The following is an 11,869-nucleotide window of genomic DNA, read 5'->3' as shown; positions in this document are numbered from 1 at the left end:
GGTGGGGTAGCCATTAGGGGGCTGCAGGAGCCGGCAAGGGATGGGGCCAGATGGGGAAGCAATCCAGGAGGCTGGGGGAGCAAGTGAGGTGGGCATGTGGGTCCTGTGGGGGGTTGTAACCTCTGTGGGGCGGGGCGGCAGCAGAATATATATTCATGTATTCATGAGTTCATGAAACATGTATTTAGAGTTCACTTCATTTTTATGATTGAGAGGTAAGTATTCAGGTTAGGACTGTCTGCCAACATTTACCAAAAAGCTGGAGATGCTCTCTAGCAGACTTCCCCGCCCCAAATCTTTTTCCAGTACTTGGTTACATGGCAAATAAAGAAGCTGTGAAGTATTTTGTGTTTTGTATCTCTATTTTGTTGTTCTAAACCCATACTATGAACAGTCTATAATATTTTAGATTTGTAAAAATACCAATTGGCTTGAGTATAAATAACACAAATTGAAGATCCATCTGCTACTAATGTATAAATGAGTAGTTTGTATAACTATTAATATGATTCAACATCAATCTTCTCTTATTCAGTAGGTGCTTTTTTCCTTGCATTAGGGATTTTCTCTTTGATAAATAATAATAATAAAAAAATCCTCCTTTCTTTTCCTTCATACCAAAATGGGGGAATTATTTAGACAGGGACTCATGGACCTGCCATTTGGTCCCATTTCACATAATAATTCCATTATTAGTCTACAGGAGGAAGTAGATATGTTTAAGGAACCTTGCAGAAGACATTAAAATGGGAGGTAATGCAAGTGCAATGAAGTTAGAAAAAAGGCAGATGTGCAAATACTAAACTTGTGTAAATTGCCACAGTGATTTACATCAGCTGAGGAACCATACCACAAGGAGCTGGAAAGGTTAAAAATAGCAACAGAAAACAATAAAGGAGTTTTTTTTTTTATATATATGCATTCTGAAACAGCAGGGGAAATTGTAAGGTATTGGAATGAATAATAGAGCTCCCTAAACAGTGTTTGCATAGATATAGGACATTACTGGGATATTCTTGTGGACTGGTCTTACTGTTTGGTTTTAATTGAGAGCTCACTTCAGCAAAGTATAGAAGCATATATTTTAATTCAATAACAAGAATAAATCTAAAATAGAAGTGAAGGCTCAGGGTAGATATTTTATTGTTAAATACCCCCATCTTAGAAGAGATGTTTCTATAAATCAGTACAGTCAGGAAACCCTGGGTAACCCCAGGGTACCAAAATGGCCCCAGAAAATGCGAAACTTTTTATGGGCCACCTGGAAGAAGAATTCTTCAAGAACTGCACCATCAAACCCATGCTATACCTAAGGTATATAGATGATATCTTCATCATCTGGGCTGAAAACCTGCAATCTCTGATTAATTTCCGTCACAAATTCAATAATCATCACCCCTCCATCAGACTATTTCTTGAGTACTCCAGCACCAACATCTCCTTTTTAGACACTAACAATATCCACAATGGTAAAATACAAACCACCATATACAAGAAACCCATGAGCTAACATACATATTTATACAGAACCAGCAATTGCCCTAAACATACTAAGATACTGTAATATACAGTCAAGCTCTCCAATACCACTGAATTTGCACTAACACCTGTAACTGTCACCTTGCAAATCTCAGAAGTGCTTTCACTAAACAAGGACACTCTTCCAGAGAGATAGATCACACTTTTTAAAGAGCCACTCAGATACCGTGTGAAGAATTGCTGCAGTACCAAAAGAAAATCCTCACAAATCACATACCATTAGTTATGACATATCATCCTTCCTTGGAACCTATACTGAACACCCGCAAACAGCTGCAACCCATACTAGAAGACAACTTAATTCTTAAAGATCTTACCAGAACCACCCATCCTAGCCTTTAAACAAGCACCAAACCTCACCAACCTCATGACCAGAAGCAAACTTCCTATGGCTCAAAGCACACTGAATGGATCCAGAACATTTTGGGACAAGAAATGTAAAAGCTGCCAACACATCTCCACCACTCCCACAATAACTACATCCCACAACAGAACCATCACCATTCCTGGATCTTATATCTGCACCTCCAGAAATGTAATATATCTCATCCAGTGCACTAAATACCATGATGGAAAATATGTAGGAGAAACCAAACAACAACTGCGCACCAGAATGAACACACACTGGAAATCTGTCAAAGACAAAAATACCCAATTCATGTGGGTGCACAGTTCTCGCAAGACAACCGCTCTCTCTCCAATCTCTCAGTTCTAATCCTCAAAGGGAATTTACAAAGCACCTTTCATAGATGAGCCTATGAACTTCACTTCATAAATCTACTGGATACAAAAAATCATGGACATTGGATTCATGGCACATTAACCTGCCTGCCATCCGATAACCCCAGGTAACCTCTCTACATTTTACCAGCTACATTCTATTACCAGGTCAACATCCCCCCCCTATTCTCCCTACACCTACCTGTCTCACACCTACCTGTCTCCCATCACCTCTGATCCTAACTACTATGCATTTGCATTTTCACAGACCTGCATTTTGCATATTAGTTTTTATTCCATCCAGGTGAACAGAAAACACCAGCAGAATCTGCCTATGCCAGAAAAATGGTGTTTGTGCCTGAAAGCTTGTGAAGAACAATTTTTTCAGCTATTTAGTTGGTCTAGTAATAGATATCACATTTACCCAAAGAACTTTGCCTAGATTCAGAAAAAGAATTTTCCCCACTTTCTTCCCCTTTAATTCTAGTGGCATACAGAAGCATAAAAATATCTCTCTTCAAAATGCTAGCTGCAACCTCTTACAAAAAAAGAACTGTGTAGAGTGGAAACCAGGAGTGAACGTGCAGGAGACCTAAAACTGTGATGATGAGAACCTCAACAGGAAAGCATTAAGATGCAGCAGTTGCTTCACTGATTGTAAAGCAGAAACAATATAGCCTGCCTAGCCTTGTCTAGTCAGCTTAGATCTTGTATTCTAATTTCTATTCGTTCTTTTGCCCCAAGAAGTTACTAAATTGAATCCTTCCCTTTCTTCCATATTGTGTTTTATCTCTATGATCAGGAATGTGGGTGAGAATTTGGAAATGCTAAATTGAAAAGTCAACATTTCCCACATTCTTAAAAAGAGAACTAAGACATATTTTAGTTGTCCATGAAATGCAATTTTAAAAACGTACGGTTCAAATTGTAAAATGTTTTATTTTTGATGTGTCAAATTTAGAAATGTACACTGGAACTTCTATTATGAGGATTTATTTTTATTTTATCTTATGATGTAGTAAGCACATGTCATATCAGTGTTAATAGCGCATAATGTCATAATATAATGTAAGCGTTTTAATACTTTATATTTTAAAAATTGTTTAGGCAGTCAAGCATTTTGTTGTGAGTACAGTTTTTCAGTATTGACTGAAAAATATTATCTTCTGGTGTGTTGTAATGAAAAAAAAGCAAATAAAGTTTCAGTTTTGCCCAGTTTTTTTAAAACTAAAAGTTTTTTTGAAACTTGCTTTCTATCTTTAAGCAAAAGTAACAGTTTGGGATGCAAAGACATTGATAATGTTATTAAAGATTGGACTAGATCAGTGGCACTCAACCATTTGGGCCCATGAACCAGATGAGGGGCATGGGGCTCATTGCCTGGCCAGATCAGACCCTGCATGCCAGGCTTGGGCCCCTGGGGCCTGGACCACTTCCACCTTGTCTTGCATGCTGGGATTGGGATGCAGGGCTCCGTGCTGCCTCTGCTTTGCCTCACAGCCCAAACCCGTGTGATGGGATTGGGTTCTGGGGCCCCATGGTGGCCTTGTCTGGCCCCAAGCACTGGAACTGAGACCTGCGCTTCCCTGTACATCTGATATAACACACAGGGCCATGGACCTGTAGGGAGTCCCATGGGTAGGTGACGCAGTGCAGGGTCTGGCCCACCACTGGACTACATGACTCTTGCAGTCCCTTCAAGACATATGATTCCAAGAACTAATTTAGAGTGTTTTTTTTTAAAAAACTAAAACTGAAGGTGGTTAGCTAATGAACACACTGAATAAATCAAAATAAAAAAAAATCAAGGCTTCAAAGAATGTATTTCCTTGATATACTTATTTGAGTCTAAACCTTGCAATCTAATGCTTACAATTGAAATCAATTTGAGTATTGCCATTCAAATATTTTTAAATCAGATTTAAAAAAAAACATTGCCACAGCAATTAAAATTAGGTTTCTAAATCCTTGTAAAATGTGGCCTGAATCTGAAAAGGCTGAGGACCCAACAAAACAAGCTGGAATTGCTAGGTTCCCAGTATTTTTTAAAATCAAGCAATTTATATAGATACATTTGTTTAGAAAACTAAATAAAAGCTTGATCAATATGCAATTATATATTTTTATTCCTATATCATCAAATTAAGGGCTGCAAAGCTACAATATGTAAAACTAATATGTGGATTTTTTGTTTTCTCCTACAACTGTTGCACAATCTGTACTAAGGTAAGAATTTCAGTACAGTACAGGAATTTTAGTACTACACCATTTTCTGATACTGGAATATATTAAATAATTCTAGCATGCTTTGAAGCACAATTGTCTGGTTATGCAAAGTTGCTGTCCCAATAAAATAAGAAGTCACAAAATATGCTGTGAGTCAGTCATGCCTAAACAAAATTTGACATTGATTAAATGGAGTTGAATAATAAGCCCTAAATTAATTAAGAAGGAAAAAAAAGTTGTTGTTTAAGGCTATTAGTTATAGAGCTATTTGCATTCCACACATTGCAAACTTGGACAGTTTCCTTATGGGGATGATTAAAGGAAGTCATCTTTTTCACCTTGAAATCACGCTTATGTTTGTAAATCTACCAGTTGATATATGTTGAGCTTTTATACCTAACTAATGGGAAAATCCATTAACAGAATACAAAAAGGATTTTCTGACTTTGGAGAGAAAATTCCAGCACCTGTACATTGCAGAAATTAGAAGTACATAATGGCCACACACACTTGTGGACTATTGTAGGGCAGGGGTCAGAAGCCCTACATTTTAAAACATTTTTTTAAGGAAAACTTTTCATGTTCCTAGTCAAATCAGCCAAATCAGTTCCAAATCTGTGAGTTGTTCAAGGACCAAATGTGGCCCTGCTACTGGCAAACATCCTCCACCCCCACTTGGGACTTCAGATGCTTCCAAATCCTTTGGTTGGCATCCTATGTGCAGGCCCAAGTCCAGAGGCTTGGGGTTCAGATACCCCTGAGTTTCTCAGCCACATGGCTGCAGAAGCAAACTAGGGAGGAGTTTCCCATTTCTATACAGTTGGTGTATAGCCAGGATCTTCCCAGTGGAAGTGCAAGTGGGAGATTAACTATGCCTTACCTCGGCCAAGGTACTACCCCCTGCCAAGAAAGTGGTTTTCCCCTGCCAGTAAGAAAACCACTTTACAGGTCATGGTATTTCCCCTGCCACACAATGTGCATGTGCAGGCCACATTGTACATCAGCTGGTGGTTGTGCTCTGAAAGCGGCCAGCAGCCTGCACTCACGCTGAAGATTTCTGACCCTTTTGCAGTGAGGGAAGTGCAGACATAGCAGAGCAGCAGGCTTCTTAGCAAAGGGAAGTGCTGCAGAGTGGATGGGCAGTACTGTACAACTGCCTTCCACTAATCCCCCATGCCAGATATGACCTTCATGGGTTGGACTGGACCAGTTTGTGGGCTGGATCTATCCCACAGGCCACAGGCTCCTGACCCTTCTGTAGAACATCTAGTGACACTGAAACTGGTCAAACATTTTCAATGGAAAAAAGGGAATATTTTGCAAAAGTTTTTGACACAATTACTGGGAGCACCAGGCCCTTTGCACTGGTTCTGATACCCAAACCCAATGTGCAGGGCTGGGTGGAGGCAGTTCCAGGCCCCAGGGCCCAGTCCCAGTGTGAGGGGGTGGGATGGGGCAGTACAAGCCCCCAAAGACCAAATCACAATGTGTGTGGGGAGGGATGGGATGGTACTGGCCCTGGGACCCAATCCCGGTGCACAGGGGGCAGGAGAAGTTGGTACCAGGCCACTGGGACCCAATCCCAGGGCTCAGACATCAGAAGAGGGTGGTACCAGACTCCCAGAGGTTGGGAAGGGTCAGTGGAAAGTATCAATTCAATGGTAACATCTGAGACATGCAAAGTTCACATTTGTGAATACTTGAGATACTTAAATAGCAACAGATGCTTCTTAAATAGGTTTGAAAAAAACACTTTTAAAATATATGAATATACATGCTAGCACATTAGCCTGTATGTCAAACTGCTGTGGTTTCTAAGCTTTGAGAATTAATTCCTGTAAGTATTTTAATTGGTTAATGAGAGTTCACAATACAATTTTATTTAGATTTTTTTTTACGTATATAATCTATAGCAAGCCTCCTGAACAGAAAGGTGCAGTTCCAGTTTGATATATAAATAACATAGCCCTGATGCTCTATTCTGTTGCAGCCTCTGCAAATATGAAGACAAATTAAAATGGTGGTGTTATACATTCATATTTCACAAATATAATTTTTTTTGCAAGATATAAAGGCACCGGAGGGCCAGGAGTGTAATTAAAAAAATTGGATTTCACAGACGAGAAGGATGTCCTAATGCAAGACTATGAGCTAGATTATATCAAAATAATGCTGCAATATATATTCATTCAAGCTGCTCCAAACTAGCAAGTATATAATGTGCATAATCAAGGATTTGGCTAAATGCAGACTGACCCCATAGCTGTAATTGCTTTGAAGGAAGTTTTCTTATTAATGGTATACTATTTGTAGCCTCTTTGTAGGTCTCACTATAATGTTGAGATGTAGGATTTTTAAAAGATAAATAAAGTGAAGTGAATAAAGTGAATAATAAAGTGAATAATGGTTGAGTTTAAGCACCCCACCCTGAACCCATTTCAGATTTTCTAAGTCCGCCTGACAGATGATTTGAGGAAAACATAGTGAATTTTGAATATAATTAAATGCATCTAGAACATATTAATGTACCAGAAACCCATTTAAATAAAATTATTTAAAATAAAATGAGGGAAAAAAGGAAAAACGATTAAATAAAAATAAATTAAGTAAATGTCTCCAATTGCTCAACAAACAATATACATCATAGGCATTAAAGGTATGGCCTGCAGGCTGGATTTGGCCCACAGAGCCTCACCATCCAGGTTCTGGTGCTGCCTCTGGGTCTCAGAGTTGACCCACATACTGCACACAGCATGTGCCAGACCAACCCCATGCTCAGTGCCCAGGATGTGCGCCACATCCAGCACAAGACTGCCTTGGGTGCTGGATCCACAGGTGGGAGCGAGTCCATGGGTCAGATCCAACCTGTGAGGCCAGCTCCATGTCATTGATTCAGTTCATGGACTAGCCCCATGCCACTTATCCGACCCCTGGGGCCAGATGAGTTTGACATCATTGATTTACACCAAATAATTATGTTGAAAATACTTAGAAGCTGAACCTAAGCTAGCTTTGAGTGAAGGTCTTGTTATGTTAATTTTGGGCTTCTAGAGCTCTTAACACCTGGATTTTCTGTGCATGAATACCTGAAATGTGTTTTAAGCACTTATGTGGCTCAAAGTTACACCACTCCAGGACAAGATTATCTTTGATTCATGACATCCAACTCTAAGCTACACCTTAGTGTAAGCACCCCCTCCCTTCCCCACTGACACCCTCCCCTTCTGGCGCAGATAGGGCCCACTGCCCACCCTCCACCCTCACCCCCCTGCCTACTGTAGCTGCCTTCTCTGCCTGTCCCTGGCCTGGGTTAACCTGCCTGTATGGCTGCTGCTGCTATGCTGCTGCTGCTGTCTGAGTGGGCTCAGACCCCAAAGAGCAGCAGCCTGTCCAGTGGCTGGGTTGGCAAGTTAACCCTTCCCTGACTGTTGCCCTGGGGCAGACAACTGAGAAGCTACAAGTAGGCAGGGCAGGAAAGGGTAGGGAAGAAGCTCAAAGGGCAGGAGCGAGCACTGGGGTGGGACTGGGGGAGCCACAGGGGGAAGGGAGGAGGCCCAGAATGGGAGGGGGGATTCTTACCTTTTAGTCCTCCAGGCCCCTCCTGGCCTGAAGTGTTACTGCCCCGAACTCGAGCTAGCACTCACACAGATCACAGCATGTGGTTCATAGTGTAAGGTGTAACAAGGCCCTCACTGTCACCTGTGTTCAGAGGCCTTCATCTGAGCAAAGAAAGAGACCTCATTGATACAAAAGTAAGAAAAGAGCATTGGTGCATGCACTAGTACATGCTGGCAAAAATAGCATGCAGCCTTTTAGATGGCCTTCTGCCTATTGGCAAATTTCCACCTATTGTATTTCTGAATTTCTCAGGAAGTCAATTTGTGAAATTGGACACAGAACAAATAATTGCTTTCATTTGAATACAATAGAAATTATTTTTACCACAGAAATATTTCACCTGATTCTCATTTATTGTAAAGCTTTGGTATGTCACCTGTAATGTAACAGAGCCTAAAAAATGTTTAGAGTCATAATTTACTCCTAATTTAAGGCTCCTGTTCATTTACAGAAAGCTTTTATATGGACTGCAGTGTAAATGAAAATCAGGTCTGTTAATATTTACTTCACATACAGATGGCAGAAGATGGGGAATTTTCAGTGAGCTAAAATACAAAAAGTAAGCTTACAAGAAGTAGAAACTTGGACAAACAATGAAAGCTGTATATAAGAATATTGCTTGGGCATGCAGGGATGAAATCAGGAAGGCCAAAGTGCAATTAGAGTTGCAGCTATCAAGACATGAGACATGAAGGGTAACAAGAAAGGTTTTTACAAGTATGTTAGCAACAAGAAGATGATCAGGGGAAGTGTAGGTCCCTTACCAAAGGGGGAGGCAACTTAGTGACAGATGATGTGGAAAAGGCTGAAGTATTCAATGCCTTTTTAACTCTTCACAGGCAAGGTCAGCTTCCAGACTACTGCACCAGGCAGCACAGTTTGGGGAGAAGGTGACCAGCTGGCAGTGGTGAAAGACCAGGTTAGGGACTATTTAGAAAATCTGGACATGTACAAGTCCATGGGGCTGGACGCAATGTACCTGCAGGTATTGAGGATGTTGCTGATGTGACTGCATAGCTGCTGGCTATTATCTTTGAAAACTCATGGCAATTGGGAGAGGTCCTAGGCAATTGGAAAAGGGCAAATATAGTGTCCATCTTTAAGAAAGGGAAGAAGGAAGATCCAGGAAACTACAGACTGGTCAACCTCACCTCAATCCCTGGAAAAATCATGGAGCATGTCCTCAAGGAATCAATTTCTAAACACTTGTAGCAGAAGAAGGTGATTAAGAATAGTCAGCATGGATTCATGTCTGACCAAACCTGTTGCCTTCTGTGACAAAATGACTGGCTCAGCTGTTGAGTGGAGAATAGCAGGCACGATATACCTTGACTTTAGAAAGGCTTTTGATAATGTCGCACAAGCAAGCTAAGTAAGTACATGTTGGAGGAATGGACTGTAAGATGCATAGAAAGCTGGCTGAATTGTAGGAATCAAAGGGTAGTAATCAATGTCTTGCTGTGTAGTTGGCAGCCAGAATCAAGCGCTGTGCCCTAGGGGTTGGTTCTGGGGTTGGTTTTGTTCAATATCTGCATCAACAATCTGGAAAATGGGATGGAGTGCACTCAGCAAGATTGTGGATGACACCAAGCTGGCTGGAGTAGTAGACATGCTGAAGGGTAGGGCTAGGATTCAGAGTGACCTCAACAAATTGGAGGATTGGATCAAAAGAAATCTAAGGAGATTCATTAAGGAGAATTGCAAAGTCATGTACTTAGGACAGAACAACCCCATGCACCGCTATAGGCTGGGGACTGACTGGCTAAGCAACGGCTGTGTAGAAAAGGACTTGAGGGGTTACAGCGGAAAATAAGTTGAATATGAGCGAACAGTGCTGCAAAGACGAATAATAGCATATTGAGCGGCATTGGTAGGAGTGTTGCCAGCAGATGAAGTGAAGTGATTCTTTCCCTCCATTCAGCACTAGTGAGGCCACACCTGGTGTCATAGATTCATAGATGATAGGGTCAGAAGGGACCTCAACAGATCAAGTCCAACCCTCTGCCCCAGGCAGGAAAGAGTGCTGGGGTCAGATGACCCCAGCCACATGCCTATCCAGCCTTCTCTTAAAGACCCCCAAGGTAGGGGAGAGCACCACCTCCCTTTGAAGCCCATTCCAAATTCTTGCCACCCTTACCATGAAGAAGTTCTTTCTGATGTCCATCCTAAATCTGCTCTCTGTCAGTTTGTGACCATTGTTCCTTGTTACCCCAAGAGGTGCCCTGGTGAACAGAGCATCTCTAATTCCTTGTTGCCCCCCACCAATGAATTTGTAGGTGGCCACAAGATCACCTCTCAGCCTTCTCTTGTGGAGGCTGAAGAGATCCAGGTCCCTTAGTCTCTCCTCATAGGGCCTGCCCTGCAAACCGTTAACTATACAAATGGCCCTCCTCTGGACCCTCTGAAGGTTATCCACATCCTACTTGGCGCCTAAAACTGGATGCAATACTCCAACTGTGGTCTGACCAATGCCACATAGAGAGGAATATCACCTCCTTGGTTCTATTCATCTTACATCTGCTGATGCATGATAAAGTTCTGTTAGCTTTGCTGATGATTTCATCACACTGATGGCTCATGTTCATATTGGAGTCCACTATGCCTCTGAGATCCCTTTCTGCTTTTGTGCTGCTTAGGGGTCATTCCCCAGCCTCTAGGTGTGCTGGATATTTTTACACCCTAGGTGCAGCACTCTACATTTGTCCTTATTGTGTTCTGCCCACTTTTCCAACCTGTCTAGGTCCACCTGCAATTGTTCCCTACCCTCTGGTGTTTTCACTTCACCCCACAACTTAATATCATCCAAAAACTTGGACAGAGTACACTTTACGCCCAATGCCACTGATGAAGACATTGAAGTCTACAGTTCCAAGTACCGAGCCCTGCAGGACCCCACTACCCACATCCATCCAGGTTGATACTGACCCATCCATCACTACTCTCTGGGTGCAACCCCCAAGCTAATTTGCCACCCCCTAGACAGTGTAATCATCTAAGTCACAGCCTCTTGATTTATTTATGAGAATGGGGTGAGATACCATATTGAAGGCCTTCTTAAAATCCAAGTAAATGACATCCACCTCTACTCCTGTGTCTAAGCATTTTGTGACCTGGTCATAAAAAGAAACAAGATTAGTCAGGCATGAACTACCTGCTACAAATCCATACTGGTTGTCCTGCTGCATTATTTTTCCCACTGGACTCCCACAAATATGATCCTTAATAGCTTTTTCAAAGACTTTTCCAAGGATCAAGGAGAGACTAACTGGCCTATAATTACTTGGATCCTCCTTCCTCCCCTTCTTGAAAATAGGGACCACATTGGCCCTTTTCCAGTGCTCTGGGACCTGACCCAAGTGCCAAGAGCAGTCAAACAGCCATTCCAGTGGTTTTGCTATAACACTGGTCAATTCCTTCGTACCCTCGGGTGCAGCTCATTGGGGCCTGCTGATTTAAACACATCCAGTCCATCCAAGTGACACTATACCAAGTCAGTGTCAACAGTTGGTGGGCCGGTGTCCCTCTGATACCCATCTAAGAACCTGTTAGGAGACTTGTCTTGACCCTTGTTCCGGAACACTGAGGCAAAAAACTCATTGAATAGCTTAGCTTTGTCCCCCCTGTCTGTCACTAACTGCTTCTGCTTGTTCAGTAGGGGTCCTATGCTGCCTTGCACCTTCCTGTTACTCCCTACATAGAGTCTCATGTTCACAACAGAAAGGATGAGGACAGGCTACAGTTGGACCTAGATAGGTTACAAGGATGG

This window comes from Gavialis gangeticus, unplaced genomic scaffold, assembly GCF_001723915.1.
Source record: "Gavialis gangeticus isolate Ggan-Ray unplaced genomic scaffold, GavGan_comp1, whole genome shotgun sequence".
In the NCBI taxonomy this organism is placed as follows: Eukaryota; Metazoa; Chordata; order Crocodylia; family Gavialidae; genus Gavialis; species Gavialis gangeticus.
Note: the sequence above shows the minus strand (reverse complement) of the source record.